The following is a 12,898-nucleotide window of genomic DNA, read 5'->3' as shown; positions in this document are numbered from 1 at the left end:
CCCTAGGAACATATTCCTATACTTCTTTTATGGTAACATAGCAGGAGTGTGATTGGAGAACAGTTATTTCCACAGAAGCATCCGTTGCTCACAGGCTGGGTTTCTGCATTTCTCTTTGAGGTGTCATGAAAGTTATTGTTCATGTACCAAGAGATTCCAGGTATCTTTCACCTCTTAAGGATGCGTCCTACTTCTCACTATTTATTTGAGTTCTGTAGGCTGCTCTGGAGAGATCAGTGTTCCCTTTCATTTTTAATTTAGCTACATGTGTTTTTTTCTATCAAAATTATATATGCACATATTTAAAGTCAAATTGATTTCTAAGACATTTTATGAAAAACAGCATAACCTCTTTTAACATTTTATGTTTCCCAGAGCCAACTTGCTAGCCCTGAGTTTAGCACAGTCTATTGGTATTCCCTTTTCTATCTCTATAAAACATGCTTATGTCTTTCTTTCCGAAGTCTTCCATTTTAGGCTCTATCTATAGATATCATGCATGGAGAATGACAGTGTGTTTTCATATACTGCCCTCTACCCCCAACCAGGTTTCATGTAGAATCTATTCTAGTCTTTTTACCTTCTCACCATCAATACAGTTACAACATAGATTGATGATAGCAGAATTCAGTGTTTACATACTTAGGATTATAAATATTGGGGTTGAGGCTGGCACAGGTTGTGGTAGCACAGTGGTAGGATGTTTGCCTTGCATGTGGTTGACCCAGGACAATTCAGTTAAATGATGTATTTGCAAATACTAATAAAAATATATGTTGTGGAAAAAAATTTCTCCAAGTCTTGCACATCCAAGTTGTCTTTATACTGACCTCTTACTTAGTTGATTTTTCTGAATAAAAAACTGATTTCTAGAGGCCGGAGAGATAGCATGGAGGTAGTGCATTTGCCTTTCATAGTGGTTCGAATCCCAGCATCCCATATGGTCCCCCGAGCCTGCCAGGAGCAATTTCTGAGCGTAGAGCCAGGAGTAACCCCTGAGTGCTACCCGGTGTGACCCAAAAAAACAAAAACAAAAAACAAAAAAAAAACTGATTTCTAGGAGAGAGACAATTTCTTCATGAAGTTGCGTGTTATCCTTGAGCAGGGGCCATGCTAATCTACTCTGTATCGTTCCAATTTTAGTATATGTGCTAAATATGTGCCGAAGCGAGCATGAGAAACAATTTCTTATTGGAATTTTGGGAGATAGTTTCATTGGTTTCTTTTAAGAAGTAAATGAATATTGGGCTGGAGCTATAGCATAGCAGGAAGGGTTCTTGCCTTGTATGACTGACCCAAGTTGAATGTTAGGCACCCTATTAGGTCCCCTGAGCCTAGCCAGGAAAGATCCCTGAGTGAGTGTAGAGGGAGGAATGACCCTGATCACCAACAAGTGGACCACTCTAAATCCTTCCCCTCCAAAAGTAAACGAATGCCATTCTGACTCTTTGATTTTTCTCTATAATCTTTCTCATGCTAGTCTCTAGAAATATTTTGAGTTTTCACTTTTTCCCAGAATAAAAATTCTGTAGTGATGAACCAGTACTCCTATACCTCAACCAGAGTCCATGCAGACTCTTTTATTATAAATAATAGTGTTCTTTAATTCCAAAGAATCTTGCTTTGTTATTTCTTAAATGATTTCATCCCCACTGCTTGCTGTTGTCACGCCTATGGTTTACTTGGTGGATTAGTGTTACCTGGATTGATTCTCTGATTTTCTCCCTTTCCAATGAACAATTTTCTGTAAGACAAATTTCAGAACCTTATCTTCAAACTTAATTACATCTCCTAACATCTTTACTGTCTGTTTTATTTCAACTCTCATATTTTTATTTTTTGAATTTGTGGAGTCCTTTTCTATTTCTTTCATACAAAGCCCTCTTGCATTTTACAAGTGCTGTGTCTTATTTTCTGCTTCTCTTTTCAGAAACTTTTCTCCCATCATGCCCCAAGGGTCTAGCCCGATAATTTTTGGTACTGTATGCAAGAGTGGGTAAGTGATTCCACATGGATCTCATGGCAAAATGCCCAGTCTGGGCAGTTATCTTAGGAATACCCAAGGTCAATGACTTTTTCTTCTTTTCATCTTAGAATAGATATCTTTTCTTCTTCCTTGCAAGTGTACAACTGGTTACCAGTAATTTTCTTCTAACATGGAAAACAGGCTGGAGTCTCAAATATTTCCATGTAAACTTCCTCTTAACCCCTGCCTCTCTCTTTCCTTCCTTTGGCTACACATGGTGCTCCAAGTTCAGACAGCCTTGAGACACTCAGAACAAGCCTTCAGCCTGCACCTATTCTAGATGCTCATTACAGGTGGTATTCTCCCTCCAATTTTATTCACAGAGTAAGAAGAAGAAACTTGTATGTGGGAAGAAGAGGATTTCATGATGTAAATAAGATTGTTTCTCAGCTTCTGATACCCTCAGTCTGGGTATTTTTTTCTTCAAATCTGTTAGTCTATACCACTTCCCCATTCCTTTTTTCATTTCCCCATATCCCCTCCAATACATTATCTTTCTGGTTTATTACTTTTAAAGTCATTCAGGAGGATTAGGGTGGCTTGAGTGGGGGTGGAGCTAAAGTTTATGACTGGTCTAGTGCTAATATTACTTGGGCCGTTGGATCAAAGTAATGCTGGTCTGGAAAATCCATTCAACAAGATAAGTAATATTGAATGCAATATTTTTTAAACTTTTAAAAAACATTTTTTTTTTAGTTTTTTCGGACCACACCCATTTGATGCTCAGGAGTTACTCCTGGCTAAGCGCTCAGAAATTGCTCCTGGTTGGGGGGACCATATGGGACGCCAGGGGATTGAACCGTGGTCCTTCCTTGGCTAGCGCTTGCAAGGCAGACACCTTACCTCTAGCGCCACCTCGCCAGCCCCTTGAAAAACATTTTAACATAGTTTTTAAACATGTAAAATTGTCTCTTCCATTCAAAACCTCACCACCACCAACTAAACTACATGAATCGGTTATCCAGCTATATTATCTTTGTACCTTTGTTTTTACCTTGCTGTGTATTTTTAAGTCCTACACAGGAAAGAGGCTCTTTATCTTTATTTTTATCTTTTCTTTTGATTAGTTTCACTCAGTCCAATGTGCTCTAATTCCATAATGTTGGGACAAATTGCATAATTTTGTTCTTCGTTGGAGCAGCATAGTATTGTACTGCATATGTATACCACAACCTCTTGATTCAGTAATCTATAGTTGGATATTAGGGTTGCATCCATTTCTGGCTATTATACTAAGCATGGAATAGAACTCATACAATGTTGTGATGTCACTTCTTAGCATTTACTCCCTCAAAACAGAGGATATTGAAAATTTAAAGGATATATGCACACCTGTGAATATCATCTTTTAATAAATAAAAAATAAATCAAAACTACAATGATGACATTGGTTCTTTTATTACAAATAAAGATATATTGATATACCTATTGCTTACTCTAGGCTAACTAGGGTTAGATAGTAGTGCCTTCTACTTAGTGCATTGACAGTCCATTCATTGCCTTCCACTAATCCTGATGCTCTTGTTTTCCTTTATGACCAATCTAAGACTTTAAAGGTCACAAGTGGTTGCAAATTAACTTTTCACTGGTTCATCAGTTATCTAAATATCAATCAATCAATAAATAAATGGGGGCTAAATCTAGCACACATGAATGACTCCGAAATGGCACAGGGCACTAGCATTTGGCAAATGGACTTGCCATTGTTGACAGGCAGACAGCTCTGTCCTGTAAATGGAGTTTCTTTTGTCATAATAAACAGCTCTCTGAAAGACTTGGGTGAGTTAAAAGTCACTTGCATGTGTCAGTAAGACAAGGAATAAAACCTGGAAGCTGGTGTTATTAGATCTATTGGGACATATAAAGTGAATTCAAGATGTTAGTCACTAGCAAGGCAGACTCTACAGCCAGATGAAAATTGACAACCTAATTCAGATTTTCTGTCAGAATATATTGGGAACTTTCTCACCACTCTAACCCCAGCACTTTAGCAGTCACTCCAGGCTGAACTCAGGCACCTCTGTTTTTGTTAGGAAATAGCAGTACAGATACAAACTGCCTGATCCTTTAGAGTCACCTTGAGGCCATTTGGTCTCATGTTTCTGGACCATCCTGTTCTGTGAGAAGCAGCAACTGGTCTGAAACTTCCTAAGAATTCAAGAAATTCATTATCTGCTATTTATGAATTACTCCTTGATTCTTTTAGAAAAGTCATATTTTTCCTAAAATAAATTTGGTCTTCACTACTGGAGGGCAGCATCACTGCCATGTTTCAGTGACAGCATGCTGAACCTCATCAGAAACCCTTTCTTTCAGGCCCACCTTCAAAGTTTCCCATTTTACACCTATATGGTTCATATAAAAGAGCAGAGATTCTGTTCCCAAGGGGGTTGTTCTCAAGATAAATCCAAGTTTCCATCTATACACCAAGACCCAAGAAGAAAAAATACCCAACATTTCCAGGTCTTATTAGCTTTTGTTAGCAACCCATTGTACCATGCAAAAAAAAAGTAGAAAAGGCAAGCACAAAATGAAATATTTTATGCTGGGCTCCACCCAGATGTAAAACTTAACAATAGTTTCAGCTTCTCACAGGTGTGTGTGTGAGTGTGTGGGGTGTGTGTGTGTGAGTGTGAGTGTGAGTGTGTGGGGTGTATGGTGTGTGTGTGTGTGTGTGTGTGTGTGTGTCGTGCGCGCAAGAGAGAAACAGAAAATGAGTTTTGCTAGATATGAAGTCAAAGGCCTCACAACATTTAAGGCAAGTGCAAGTTTGTGTCAATGATCTTAATCTACTTTATTTGGAGTTCCCTAATCCTGCAGAAAAGACCTCTCTGCCTTCCCCTGAGGGAAGGTGACTTGTTTGAAAGCTTTTCTTTTTCTTTTTTTCTTTTTGTTTTGTTTTGAGGCCACACACAACAGACTTCAAAGCTTACTCCTGGTTGTAGATTTAGGACTCACACCTACTGGGATGTTATGTTGGGAACTGAACCAAGGTCAGCCGCATGCAAAGCAAGTGCCCTACTAACTCCTATTTCTTCAATCCATAAAATATTTACTTTTGCTAAGAATTTTGTTCCACTTTCTGTCCTCTAAAATTTTTATTACATATTTTATATTAGTCTCTTACTATGAGAATTCTAGTTTTTAACAACATAAAATGGGTCCCTTGAAACTTTTGGTGACACCTGACTGGCAGTTCTGTGTTCTGAAAGGAGACTGTGACCTACTTTTGAAAGGGTGTGTGTGTCTGTGTGTGTGTTCACTGGCAGTGAATTCTATTTGTAAGGTGCCAGGTGAGAACAAGGTATCATTATGAAGGGAAGCATTACCTCACAGCTCAGAGACTCAGATGAGACCACACCTGGAGCACTTTGTTTCAGGAAGCCTAGTTACAGGAAGATGAGGTGAGACTGGAGGTATGCCAAGGCAACAGAAAAATGATAAAGAGATATGTGAAACTAAAGCTCCCAGAACCTAGAAAAACATTTCAAGATAGTAACTGCCCCAACTTCTAATTATTTACTAGCATTTAGTTATAAATTAAAATATATAACTCTAAACCTTTGTGAATTCAAAGATTAATTAGATCCAACCCTTTCCTCAGAGGACATAGGCTGTAGAAAGTCATGCAAGAGTAGTTATAATATGCAAACAATTCACCTTCCTAGCCATTATGTGCACTGGGGGAGAGAATGTTGCTTCATCGGAAATATTGATTAATTTCCTGAGCTCTTGTTAGACAAACATGGCATCATCAAGCTAGATAAACAGGCATTAAACAAGCAAACATTCCTTTTCTCTTCTACCAATAAAAAGATTATAATTGAAAAAACAAAGCAAAGCCTAATTTCACATGGTATTGTGATTCTAGTCATCAGGAGTGGTACCATGAAATGCAAAAATCTAAATATGGTAAAGTTAGGGATGAAAAGAGGAAAGGCTCACTGAACAAGATCCCTTCTTTATAAGACTCAGAAACAATTATAAATACAGTCATGGGATTAGAAATGGCAAATAATAGTCATGGGAGAAACCTTAACTTGTGGCACACAAGACAGTGAAGCAAATGGCTTAGAACAAAACTGTGTTACCTTAATTGTACCTGATAACTTCATTTTCCTGATTACAACTGTCACAAATTATTGCAAAGTCATTGGTCTGAAGCAACACAAATTTATCATCATATTTCCATAAATCATAAGTCCGGCAGAGGTTCCACTTGGTTCAAATAAAAGTAAAGACAGTGATAATTTCTGGGAGCAAACTCATTCCCTTCTTTTTCAGTCAACAATAGGAGGCCTGCTCACATTATATCACCTCTGACCTACTGTTTTGATTCTTTCTTTTCCTACTAGGGAATTCTGTGATTAAGCAGGGCCCACTCACATAATCCATGACAAGGTTTGTTATTTTACAGTCAGTCAATTAGCTACTTTAAACCTTTCTTAACATGTGAAATGGGTAACATTATGTGTTCCACCCCTCCCTTGTGCCCAAGTTCTTACCCCTATGCTTCAATGTGTGCCCTTATTTGGAAATAGGGTCATGGCAGAAGTAATCAGTTAAGATGAGGGCACACTGAAGGACAGTGAATTCCTAATTCATATGTCATGGCCCTGCAAGAAAGACAGACAGGAGGATGCATGGTGGAGAAATGGGAGCAGAGATTGGAGTTATATGTATCTAGTTAAGGAATCAAAAGTGAGGAACAGTAAGGAAAGAATCTACCCTAGGGCTAAATAAATAGATAATGCAGGGGTAAAAGTGCTTGCCTTGTGTAAGTCTGTCACTACATGAGGTTCCAGGTAGAGGTACCAAGCTTTGTAGGATTGGCCTTCCAAAGAGTTTAAATTTTACCATGGTGTTCAGAGTAAGCTTTATCGAATTTGTATTACCCTGGAATGTGAGGCTAGTCTTAATTGATGCCCTGTAAACCCTGTAAACTTTGGGGAAAATACTTTGCCTTATTTAAAGAATCCAGATTACCTGGACATAATCTAGTTTATCTAGATTATGGTTATTTAACTATTTCTTAGTGGAGAAATACCTCTTAATACATAGCAAACATCTAGAGGGAAAAATTTATCTTAGAAGTGGGAAAACTTCTAATCTCCTTGGATGTTCTTTATCACAAGATTTAAACCTTCTATTTGTTCTTTTTCCTTCAGAATTTTCAGCCATGTTAAAAAAAAATCCGTAGGAATGTTATTAAATCCATTGCTTTCTCCTTAATAACCAATCTAATGGTGATTTTATGATTTGTCCAATCACAAAAGATCTGAGAAGTAAGAGACCTCTTGACCACTTCTCTTTTTTATAAATTGCATCCCTTTTGAATGTTTGTACAGCAAGCAGATTTGAAGTATGAGGAGAAGATGTAATCCTGAAGCCAAAAATTTAATAACTGTGAGTCTAATAAAGGTGTGTTTTTTTTTTTATTCAGGGCAAAAGTCAGTATGCTTACTATCCCCAACCAAACTTCTGGTGCCCTTAGTGTGTTTGTCTCTCATTTCTCACTACAGCCTTGTCACTTGTGAGGATTGACATAACTGTGAAAGAAAGCCTTGGCTCTGCAGCAACTCTAGTTTGTAAACCTTTCATTGTTTCAATGCAAACATTGTCTTCTGCCAAATACTGAGGAATGTGCAACAGGCTAAGGAGTAAGCTTGTATGGCCATGTCAGGTCCTCCTTGGTCCCCTAGGTTCTAGGCAAAGAAAACTGATGGTAGAAAAATCTGAAACATGGAAAGAAGCTGCAGTGTGTGGCTATCAGGGAACCATCAGCAAACAGGCCCAACATCCTGGAACTCAGCTTACTTTTGTTAACTGGTTCTTCAAGAGGGATCACTGCATCAGCAGTGAATGGATCCTGTTAGCAGTGAAGATTGGGGCTAGGGGGGCGGGGGGGGGGGTTCACTGCAGACTAATTGAATCAGAAGCTCTGGGGAATGTCTAACCATCTGGGCCTTGTTAGGCTGCCAGGCAATGCTGGTGCAGTTTGGAAACCACTTGGCTACCAGTGCTCAGCATTGTGGCTGCATATAGGAGTTTTCATGGGCATGAGGGAACACAGGATAAGAGAAATTTCTGTATACCCACCTCATCTCTAGACAAGGTAGGACAGGATTTTACACAATACTCTCCATCCTTAACCGTCAGGTGGCCCATTTTTCATTGAACATATTAAAATTGCTGAAATGTAAGCGAGCTGGGGTAAAGTTCCTCCATGCTGGCTTCTCTGGTGGATAGAATAAACATCAGACAGATTAGCCTGAGAAACAGACCAAATTTAATTACATGAATATGGAGAATTTGCATGGGTGTGAATTCTAGGGTAAATGAGACAGATGGAAGCTTTTTCTTTTTGTATTCAAAAACAGCAGAAAGAGGGGCCAGAGCAATGACACAGCCATAGGGCATTTGCCTTGCATGTGGCTGACCAAGGACGGACCTTGGTTCAACCCCCCCCACCTCCGGTTTCCCATATGGTCCCCCAAGCCAGGAGTGATTTCTGAGCGTGTAGCCAGGTGTAACCCCTTAGCGCATCACTTGGTGTGTCAAAAAAAAAAAAACCAGAAAACAACAACAACAAAAAAACAACAAAAAAACAACAGCAGAAAGATCTGGGGCTTCAAGGAGAGAAGAACCCTCTTACATGGCAGACTCATGACAAAGGGTGGCTCATGACAAAACAGGACAAAGCAAAACTCTAGGTGTTTGCCTTGCCATAACTAGGTGCCACCAGGGGAAGGGGCTTGAATGAAGAGGCCCTCAAACTGGGTGTTTTCTTATATCAAAAACACGGTCACTGTTTATCTTGAAGTATACAGGGCTTATCCCAGAGTCCCACAAGCCCAGGCCAAACAAGGACAAGCCTGTTCTGAACATATGGAGGTGTCTGTCCTTTCCAAAACAAGTCAGCCCAGGTTAGCAACTACCTGTAATAAAAAAACTAGATCAGAGTTCTCACCATTCCTGAGGAAAGGGAGCATCTGAAAAGAAAGAGAGTGGCCCTGAGGGAGAAAGATCTCTGAGACCATTAGGAAAGGGGGCATCCCCAAACTGGAAAGGACTCTGGGGAGAGTCTGCCAGGGAATATGCCAGCTTCATCCACAGGTCTGCATCATCACTGAAAGGGAGATGTGGTTCCTCCTGTGGAGGCTCAGAAAAGCCATAGATAGTGAGATATCTGTGCAGTCAGGGGGCCAGACAGGCCAGCAGGGACCTGGGAAGAGTTTCTGAGGCCCAGAGAGAAGGAGCAGATTCAGTAGCATAGTGGGAAAGAGGAACTCTTCCTATCCACATGCCTTGTATTCCATGTTTTCTTTTTCTCTTCTCAGGAGCCGTCACCTTGAAAATTCACTTTAGAGCTCAGAGCCAAGTGAAGGATGAACAATGTTCTTTTTTCAAAAATAACAACAAGTGGGGGAAAATACCCAGTCACGGCAGGGATTTAGAGACAGCATTTTTTCTCCTCACCTGGCGTGTTTCCCTTCCACTACCACAGAAATCACAGCATCAAAAATGTCCTCTTCACTGTGCAAGAAGGACTTTAAAATATTCAAGTAAATAAAAAAAAGAAAGCAGCCAAAAACTAGAGCACCCTTCTACTAAGTTTGCAATTATCAGATACTTCTGAAAGGTCCCCAGCCCTGAGAACAGGACAAGTTGAGTGTCTGCTTTGTTCCATTGTCCTGCTATTTTCACTTTGTTCTGGCATGTACTTAAATCCATTGGTCCTTCGGCAACCCATGAGTGACCACACTGCCCAATGATGCTCCACAAACTTGTCTTATGAGATCTTTACAGAGCATTTCATAAGCAAATGGTATCAACAGCAGTAGCCCCTACTTGCATACAGATGGAGCTAATAACTCTTTATGCACACTGATGAAACTTCCTTCAGCTTGATTTTCTTGACTCAATTTTAAGCACCCCTTCTCCAGTATATAACCACTCTTCAATCTGTTTGCTTAAAAGGGGAAATAGCTGCCATCATCAAGATGCCAGCATTAGCTAGTTTCTTTAAAATTTTTTTGGATGGTTGAATCATTCAAAGGGGTCATAAGGATAAAGTTGAAATATTTATTTATTTATTTTTTAAGCACCACAATCACAAGTGTTATTGTAGTTGGGTTTCAGTCATAAACAGAACACCCCCCTTCACCAGTGCAACATTCCCACCACAAGTGCCCCCTCCCTCCTATCCCACCTCTGCCTGTATTTTTTACAGTTGCTTTATTAGATGTGGGCGTGCATAAGTATATCACATATTTTTATACATATATATATTAATTCATGCAAGTTGTGAGAATAATAAAGCATTGACATGAGATCATTTGGGAGCAAATCTAGGCATTAAGATATATAGATCATCAGCGCTACAAATTGAACCACATCCTTAGCCTCCTCTTTTCTTTTCCTCTTTTTTCTTCTCTTCTTTTTCTTCCTCCTCTTCACCTTCTTCTTGCTCTTTGTTCCTCCTCTTCTTTTTTTTCTTCCTTTTCATCTTCCCCTTCTTCTTACTCTTCTTCACAATATTCTACTTACTCTTCTTTGCCTTATTCTTTTTTTTGTTTTTATTTGGGGGGGCACACCCATTTGATGCTCAGGGGTTACTCCTGGCTAAGCACTCAGAAATTGCCCCTGGCTTGGGGGGACCATATGGGACGCTGGGGGATCGAACCGCGGTCCTTCCTTGGCTAGCGCTTGCAAGGCAGACACCTTACCTCTAGCGCCACCTCACTGGCCCCTGCCTTATTCTTCTTACACTTCTTTTTCACCTTATTCTTCTTACAATTCTTCTTCCTTCTTTTTCTAATATCACTCTTCTTCCAACTCCTCTTATTATTCTCGTTCTGGGTCTCTGGAACTTCATTGATTTCTATGTTGTTTCTGTTGAGTTTATCAAAGACTTCTATTTTCATATGTTCACATTTTTGAGTAGTTTAGACATTGTCTGATCATTTTCTTTTAGGTTCTGTTCCAATCTCTTCTGCTGTATGGAGTTGTTCTGCATCTCATCCTCTGGCTCACTGACCCTGTTTGTAGCCATTGTTGCTCCAGAGGAGAGGCTTTCCATTGATGTTTTCAATTCATAAACTGAGTTTTTCAGACCTGTTATTTCAGTATGAAGTTTTCTAATTTCAGTCTTCAAATCCTCTTGATTCTTATTTGTGTTCCATTCGAGTTTATCTGTGCTTTCTTTGAGCTCCATTAACATCTTTGGTAATTCTTCTCTAGACACCTTATCTAAGAGGATACCTAGATGTTTGGTGCTTTTTGAGTCATGAGAGCAGTCATCTTGATGACTGGGGTTGTACTGCAACACTGCTTCTAGAGTGCTTTTTACTATGTGCTGAGGTGGGGTTCAGGAGTTAAAAGATGCGTTTGGCCGCGGAGTGAAGCGGAACAGCTGCTTTCCTCTGCCTCCACCCAAAAAGCAAGCATAGAGCATAGCAGGGCAGCTGTCCTTTATAATGGTTCTCTGGTGCCCAATCACACGGCAGAAATCGGCCCCATGTTGGTTGGATGAGGACATCTTACCAGTCCTAGAGAGATTATGTTCGTTGTTGTCTTCTGGGCTGCCTCCCACAGAAAGAAGGCAGAGAGCAGGGCAGCAATCCTTTATAATGGTTCTGGGTGCCCAATCACAAGCAGGAATCAGCCCCCATGTTGGTTGGGTGGGAACATCTTACCAGGTTTCAAGTTGAAATTTTTAATATTTTATTTTATTTGGATGATGGGCTAATGAGCTGGGTTCAGTGATGCTCAAAGTTAACTTCTGACTCTAGCTCTATACTCAGGGATCACTCGTGGTGGTATGCAGTGTACTCAGGAGACCATATGCGGTGCTAGGGATCAAACTCAAGTCGAACACATGTAAGACAAGTACCCTACCCCCTATACTATTTCTCCAGCTCTGGAATTGAACTATTAGTATTGACTATATAGTGTTAGTTTATAATGATGAACATCAAAAGCCTATGTAATGCCATGTCACAGCAATAAAAGATAATGAGAACAAGAAGAAGCCCATTTCTTTGGTGCAAGGGAGCCAGGCTGTAGAGTAACATGCCTAGGAATACAGTCTATCCTCATAGAGGGAGATTGCCTACATGAGAAGGCATAGATAGCAGCTGGCTCTGAATATATGTGTGTTCCAGGATAAACATTCTGAGAGAAGCCCAAGTAGGCGGAAGTGTCCTGCACCAGCAACCCAAATTTACTTGGTGATGTCAGCTGGGCAACAAGGGAGAATGGTCCCCCTCCTTACCCAAAAAAGGTGTCTGGAAGGTGTTCTGGGGAAATAATACAGGAAATATGTGGCCCCACTGGTTTGGCAATATGGATGGTTCCTTAAATTCTGCTAGGTGTTACTCCTGAAATAGCCCCTGTGCACAGTCAGGTGTAGCCCACTCCTCTTCCCTAAATAAGTTAATAAAAATACAAAAAATAAACCATCTAAATTTAAAAATGTGTAGACTACCAAGTTCAGTGAGCAGAAACAATAACACAGAAGGCTCACCTAGATCACCAAGTGACTTTAGTAACAATATAGCAATAACCACAAACTTACTTAATTGATCTATGTTTTGATAATTCCATTTGCCTTTTTTTTGTACAAGAAATCTTAGTTAAATTTGTTCCTGCTAAGAGGGCAGGCATAGGTGGTGTGTGGGGAACTGGTTATAGTGATGGAGGGAACGTCACACTGTTGGCAGAATTGATGTTGGAACACTGAATGCCTGAAACAACTGTATTATGATCATCTTTGCCAATCATGGTGTTAAAAAAATAATTTTGGGGGGGGTCACACCCGGCAGTACTCAGGGGTTACTCCTGGCTCTATGCTCAGAAATCACTCCTGGC

General features: G+C 40.0%; 1 long non-coding RNA gene and 1 other non-coding gene across 2 annotated transcripts in view; one reads left to right on the top strand and one right to left on the bottom strand.

Annotated features, from left to right (window-relative positions):
* Positions 1-12,898, top strand: part of LOC126024022 (uncharacterized) — a 338,976-nt gene that overhangs the window by 289,908 nt on the left and 36,170 nt on the right. The window lies entirely within an intron of this gene.
* LOC126025261 (U6 spliceosomal RNA) lies at positions 1,061-1,163 on the bottom strand. Its single transcript, XR_007501295.1, has one exon. It is a non-coding gene; the product is annotated as a U6 spliceosomal RNA (small nuclear RNA).

The sequence above is a fragment of the Suncus etruscus genome, chromosome 12, assembly GCF_024139225.1.
Source record: "Suncus etruscus isolate mSunEtr1 chromosome 12, mSunEtr1.pri.cur, whole genome shotgun sequence".
NCBI classification, from domain to species: domain Eukaryota; kingdom Metazoa; phylum Chordata; class Mammalia; order Eulipotyphla; family Soricidae; genus Suncus; species Suncus etruscus.
This window is presented reverse-complemented; position numbering and strand designations above follow the sequence as displayed.